Below are 7,405 nucleotides of genomic sequence, written 5' to 3' on the forward strand. Positions count from 1 at the left end.
TAGCTCATGTATTAAAACCCTAAGTGTACTTTTGGGGCGTTTTCTCTTTTGATTTGGCAAACCATGTGTATATATTAACTTTTGAAAACTTTTGTATGTCATTTTGATTTGTAAACGTTAAAGTTCAGATGTGAATGTTTGTTAGCTATTTCGGTTGGGTTCTGACGGGTCGGTTACTATTCATGGCCGACTCCGGATTTCATTTTTTTTATTTTGGGTTATTTTACCATTTTGACTTGTTTACGCTCGTTTGTAAGTTCCGGATCGCTATACATAGTTCTGGTCTGCATCGTTAGTCCTGGCGAGAGCTGGGCAGGCAGTCCGCTCACCCCTTTGGTTCGCCTTAGGGGAAAGTGGGGCTGTTACAAGTGGTATCAGAGCCACTTCGCGTGGTCTCTGCGCGGAGTGAGACTGGGCCAAGTGGTGTTGTGGTCCTAATTTCATGAATATGTCTAAGTGCTCGTTTGAGCGTAAGATATGAACCGGGCATGTGATAAGTGTACGAATCATTATCATGGGACTCGAGGAAGCTAGGTATGTATGTCGGGTAGGAATCTTTAATAAGGATGGTTTACTCTTGGGACCGGCCGGCTCGAGATGTGAATTATCTTAGACGAGATTCTTGTGCCCGGATACGAAAGATATGAGGGCCTAGGTTAGAAAGGATTTGGTGAACTAGAAAGGCCATTCCTCGGTGGATCGTTTATGTTTGTACCTGACTTAACTGGCTGTATATATGTGTGTGGCTTAATTTTGACCGACTTGTACCTTCGATTTGATGGATTCCGCTGATAAGGAATTTCGAGGACGAAATTCTTTTAAGGGGGAGAGAGTGTGAGAACCCGTATTTCCCTAATATTTTTCCTAGGATTTATTTCCCCTTAATTGCATGTTTTCTGCATTTTCTGGCTTAGAAATATTTTCTTAGTGGATTTTATGAGCAATTATAGTTTTAAGATGATTTTCCTAGCATTGGAGAAATTTTAGAAAATTAAGAGTAAATAGTGGACGTGGGACCCACTAGTGCGAAAAGTTCGGAAAAATTCGGCCAATAAGGTTAAGTTTCGGATACTGTGTAAAATTTATCGGGTGTTAAGAGATAAGTAGAGGGTGTGAAATGATTGATGTGAGAGGATAAAGAAGGGATAGGAATGCATTAATGGTAGTGACAAGTGTCACAAGATGATTGGTGGACTTTGTTGAGACACTATTCATTTTTTTGACTTTTACCACTTGAGTTAAATATCTCAAAAATTACAAAAAAATTCACTCTTCTCCCTTCCCTCTTGGCCGGCCACCTTGAAGCTCAAAAGAAGGAAAACTCTTCCAAATTCTAGCCTCCATATAGCTCAAATCTTCCAAGAAAATTACTTAAACTAGTTTCTACTCCATAAAATCCTATCTTCTAGTGCTAGTAAGGGTTGTAGTGAAGTTTGTTTGAAGAGCTAAGTGTCCAACACCTCTCTACATCTCTTGTTTCTTGGTAAGTTATGCTTGAACACCCTACTACACCTAATGATGGTTATATTATGCTTAGAAGTGGCTTGAGTGTTGGAATATGTGATTTATCTCTTGATTTGGCTTGTTTTGGTGAAGTTTTTATTTTATTGGGAATTTTTCTGGTTTAATATGATCTTGATGTTGGGGGCTTGTATGATGAATTGTAGTGGTTGGAAATGACTCTAGTGAGTGTGAATTGTGGTTAAATGCAATCAATTTTGGATTTGGTGTGAAAAATGGAAAGTTAGGGTTCATAAAATCCCAATTCTGTCCGGTTTTAGATCACTGGGATAGAGGCCGAATTAGACTTTTCTCAAAACATGAAAGTTGTAGGTATTGATGTGTTTGAGGTGCCTGTAAAATTTCAGATCATTTGGATGAGTGTAGAGTGAGTTATGCCGTTTTTACTGTAGCTGTTCTGTTTTGATCAGAATGCGAAAACTGCGATAGTAATTGGCCCTTTTGACTGGAATTGGTTTGGATTTTGAAGTTAGTGTCTTCTGATGAAATGTAGCTGGATGTCTTAGCTAACTTATGCCTTTGGAATTTCGGCATTTGGACTTGTATGGACTGAGATATACCGATTACAGTTTTCTGTGTTTTGCAAACCTGTTTTGGTGATTCTGGTTTAGTGTTTGGCATTTTTGACCTAGTTGGGCTAGGAACTGGATTGAATGACCTTCTACATTGTTGTAGCCCTATTCCATAGCTTCGAAACGGTGGGTCTTACACCCCCATCCGATAATTGTAGTGAGAGTTGTGCCATTACCGCATTATGACGTCAAAACCGGTTTTCTTATCAAGGCCTAAGTTAAAGCCCTTTTCTTAATTTCTGGTTTGCTATCATGCTTATATATGCATATGAAACCTTATTGGGGTTGTGGTTGGCATTGGTTTATGACTCGTTATCGAGTCTCTTTTAGGGCTTGCTTTCATTTCGGTTGTTTCCTAGTTAACTTTTGTACTTGTACCACTTTGAGCCTAGTGAACGGCTTTTGGGAAATGAGATGAATTTTGTGTGAGATGTTGGGACTGATTTGAGGATAGAATGAAGCCTTAATGGCTGGAAAAGTAAGAAATTTAGGGGAAGTGCTGCCCGATTTTCTAGGCCGTTTGGTTCCTTTAAGTTGGGTTTGCCTTTTGGTAGAATGAAAGGCTTTTGGGTTGTTTGCGCCTAGGTCTTCATGCTACCTTTTCGTTTCCAAGAAAATCATGTTTTGCACCCTTGCATTAGTAATTATTTGGCGAGGCATACGACTAGTAGTCGAGCCTCACATGTGCATTCTGTTTACTCGATTCTGGAAGTAAAACCTTCAATCGGTTTATTTTGATTATTTTAGGGTTTCTTGGCGATTAAGGCCAATCTGAAGTGAAAACTTTTGAAGTTGAGCCGGTGAGTGTACCACTCCCCTCCATTGCTGTTTAACTTGATTTTTGCTCTGCAATCTGTTTAATTGTTGGAGACGAGGGTGTACTTTATCACACTCGTTCTCTTGTCTGTCCATATGCCAATTTTGAGTGCCTATCTGAATCTGCTATTCTGTATCTGTATCTGAATCTGTTATCTGTGTCTGCATCTGTTCGGATTTCTATGACCTATGAGCTCAATCCTGTGGCTAAGTTATTCGAGTCGGGCCGGCAAGGGCCTGGACGATTAGATAACGAACCACGGTAGTCTGTTCGGGAATTTTGGGTATTGAGACCCTTGATTCCGGGTATACTCGAGTATTACCATTTCTGTTCGGCTACGGTGAGCGGGCCCGGTAAAGGGGTGTTTGGTGGACGGAATTCGGTGTAAAGAGGGGTCTACGGACGCATTGGTTCTATATACGTTGACGGAGAGTCAACCGATTTGGATCAAGTACGGCGCTGGAAATTTGGCTCCTGAGAGCCACCCGTATCCTTCTGATTTGAATCCTTGGTTCCTTTGCTTTACATCTAGCATGTGTATCTGATTTTGTAAAATGTGAAATGCCATGATTTTTCTGCTATATGTTTGGTACCTCATTGAGCGCAAGCTCACCCCTTTCTGTTCCTTTTGTTTTCCTTACAGGAAAATAAACCCCTTTTGGTCTGGATTTGACAAATGGCTGCCAAATTGAGCTAGTCGAACATATCTTTTGTATAGCTCATGTATTAAAACCCTAAGTGTACTTTTGGGGCGTTTTCTCTTTTGATTTGGCAAACCATGTGTATATATTAACTTTTGAAAACTTTTGTATGTCATTTTGATTTGTAAACGTTAAAGTTCAGATGTGAATGTTTGTTAGCTATTTCGGTTGGGTTCTGACGGGTCGGTTACTATTCATGGCCGACTCCGGATTTCATTTTTTTTATTTTGGGTTATTTTACCATTTTGACTTGTTTACGCTCGTTTGTAAGTTCCGGATCGCTATACATAGTTCTGGTCTGCATCGTTAGTCCTGGCGAGAGCTGGGCAGGCAGTCCGCTCACCCCTTTGGTTCGCCTTAGGGGAAAGTGGGGCTGTTACAAGTGGTATCAGAGCCACTTCGCGTGGTCTCTGCGCGGAGTGAGACTGGGCCAAGTGGTGTTGTGGTCCTAATTTCATGAATATGTCTAAGTGCTCGTTTGAGCGTAAGATATGAACCGGGCATGTGATAAGTGTACGAATCATTATCATGGGACTCGAGGAAGCTAGGTATGTATGTCGGGTAGGAATCTTTAATAAGGATGGTTTACTCTTGGGACCGGCCGGCTCGAGATGTGAATTATCTTAGACGAGATTCTTGTGCCCGGATACGAAAGATATGAGGGCCTAGGTTAGAAAGGATTTGGTGAACTAGAAAGGCCATTCCTCGGTGGATCGTTTATGTTTGTACCTGACTTAACTGGCTGTATATATGTGTGTGGCTTAATTTTGACCGACTTGTACCTTCGATTTGATGGATTCCGCTGATAAGGAATTTCGAGGACGAAATTCTTTTAAGGGGGAGAGAGTGTGAGAACCCGTATTTCCCTAATATTTTTCCTAGGATTTATTTCCCCTTAATTGCATGTTTTCTGCATTTTCTGGCTTAGAAATATTTTCTTAGTGGATTTTATGAGCAATTATAGTTTTAAGATGATTTTCCTAGCATTGGAGAAATTTTAGAAAATTAAGAGTAAATAGTGGACGTGGGACCCACTAGTGCGAAAAGTTCGGAAAAATTCGGCCAATAAGGTTAAGTTTCGGATACTGTGTAAAATTTATCGGGTGTTAAGAGATAAGTAGAGGGTGTGAAATGATTGATGTGAGAGGATAAAGAAGGGATAGGAATGCATTAATGGTAGTGACAAGTGTCACAAGATGATTGGTGGACTTTGTTGAGACACTATTCATTTTTTTGACTTTTACCACTTGAGTTAAATATCTCAAAAATTACAAAAAAATTCACTCTTCTCCCTTCCCTCTTGGCCGGCCACCTTGAAGCTCAAAAGAAGGAAAACTCTTCCAAATTCTAGCCTCCATATAGCTCAAATCTTCCAAGAAAATTACTTAAACTAGTTTCTACTCCATAAAATCCTATCTTCTAGTGCTAGTAAGGGTTGTAGTGAAGTTTGTTTGAAGAGCTAAGTGTCCAACACCTCTCTACATCTCTTGTTTCTTGGTAAGTTATGCTTGAACACCCTACTACACCTAATGATGGTTATATTATGCTTAGAAGTGGCTTGAGTGTTGGAATATGTGATTTATCTCTTGATTTGGCTTGTTTTGGTGAAGTTTTTATTTTATTGGGAATTTTTCTGGTTTAATATGATCTTGATGTTGGGGGCTTGTATGATGAATTGTAGTGGTTGGAAATGACTCTAGTGAGTGTGAATTGTGGTTAAATGCAATCAATTTTGGATTTGGTGTGAAAAATGGAAAGTTAGGGTTCATAAAATCCCAATTCTGTCCGGTTTTAGATCACTGGGATAGAGGCCGAATTAGACTTTTCTCAAAACATGAAAGTTGTAGGTATTGATGTGTTTGAGGTGCCTGTAAAATTTCAGGTCATTTGGATGAGTGTAGAGTGAGTTATGCCGTTTTTACTGTAGCTGTTCTGTTTTGATCAGAATGCGAAAACTGCGATAGTAATTGGCCCTTTTGACTGGAATTGGTTTGGATTTTGAAGTTAGTGTCTTCTGATGAAATGTAGCTGGATGTCTTAGCTAACTTATGCCTTTGGAATTTCGGCATTTGGACTTGTATGGACTGAGATATACCGATTACAGTTTTCTGTGTTTTGCAAACCTGTTTTGGTGATTCTGGTTTAGTGTTTGGCATTTTTGACCTAGTTGGGCTAGGAACTGGATTGAATGACCTTCTACATTGTTGTAGCCCTATTCCATAGCTTCGAAACGGTGGGTCTTACACCCCCATCCGATAATTGTAGTGAGAGTTGTGCCATTACCGCATTATGACGTCAAAACCGGTTTTCTTATCAAGGCCTAAGTTAAAGCCCTTTTCTTAATTTCTGGTTTGCTATCATGCTTATATATGCATATGAAACCTTATTGGGGTTGTGGTTGGCATTGGTTTATGACTCGTTATCGAGTCTCTTTTAGGGCTTGCTTTCATTTCGGTTGTTTCCTAGTTAACTTTTGTACTTGTACCACTTTGAGCCTAGTGAACGGCTTTTGGGAAATGAGATGAATTTTGTGTGAGATGTTGGGACTGATTTGAGGATAGAATGAAGCCTTAATGGCTGGAAAAGTAAGAAATTTAGGGGAAGTGCTGCCCGATTTTCTAGGCCGTTTGGTTCCTTTAAGTTGGGTTTGCCTTTTGGTAGAATGAAAGGCTTTTGGGTTGTTTGCGCCTAGGTCTTCATGCTACCTTTTCGTTTCCAAGAAAATCATGTTTTGCACCCTTGCATTAGTAATTATTTGGCGAGGCATACGACTAGTAGTCGAGCCTCACATGTGCATTCTGTTTACTCGATTCTGGAAGTAAAACCTTCAATCGGTTTATTTTGATTATTTTAGGGTTTCTTGGCGATTAAGGCCAATCTGAAGTGAAAACTTTTGAAGTTGAGCCGGTGAGTGTACCACTCCCCTCCATTGCTGTTTAACTTGATTTTTGCTCTGCAATCTGTTTAATTGTTGGAGACGAGGGTGTACTTTATCACACTCGTTCTCTTGTCTGTCCATATGCCAATTTTGAGTGCCTATCTGAATCTGCTATTCTGTATCTGTATCTGAATCTGTTATCTGTGTCTGCATCTGTTCGGATTTCTATGACCTATGAGCTCAATCCTGTGGCTAAGTTATTCGAGTCGGGCCGGCAAGGGCCTGGACGATTAGATAACGAACCACGGTAGTCTGTTCGGGAATTTTGGGTATTGAGACCCTTGATTCCGGGTATACTCGAGTATTACCATTTCTGTTCGGCTACGGTGAGCGGGCCCGGTAAAGGGGTGTTTGGTGGACGGAATTCGGTGTAAAGAGGGGTCTACGGACGCATTGGTTCTATATACGTTGACGGAGAGTCAACCGATTTGGATCAAGTACGGCGCTGGAAATTTGGCTCCTGAGAGCCACCCGTATCCTTCTGATTTGAATCCTTGGTTCCTTTGCTTTACATCTAGCATGTGTATCTGATTTTGTAAAATGTGAAATGCCATGATTTTTCTGCTATATGTTTGGTACCTCATTGAGCGCAAGCTCACCCCTTTCTGTTCCTTTTGTTTTCCTTACAGGAAAATAAACCCCTTTTGGTCTGGATTTGACAAATGGCTGCCAAATTGAGCTAGTCGAACATATCTTTTGTATAGCTCATGTATTAAAACCCTAAGTGTACTTTTGGGGCGTTTTCTCTTTTGATTTGGCAAACCATGTGTATATATTAACTTTTGAAAACTTTTGTATGTCATTTTGATTTGTAAACGTTAAAGTTCAGATGTGAATGTTTGTTAGCTATTTCGGT

This window comes from Coffea arabica, chromosome 6c (assembly GCF_036785885.1).
Source record: "Coffea arabica cultivar ET-39 chromosome 6c, Coffea Arabica ET-39 HiFi, whole genome shotgun sequence".
Lineage (NCBI taxonomy): Eukaryota > Viridiplantae > Streptophyta > Magnoliopsida > Gentianales > Rubiaceae > Coffea > Coffea arabica.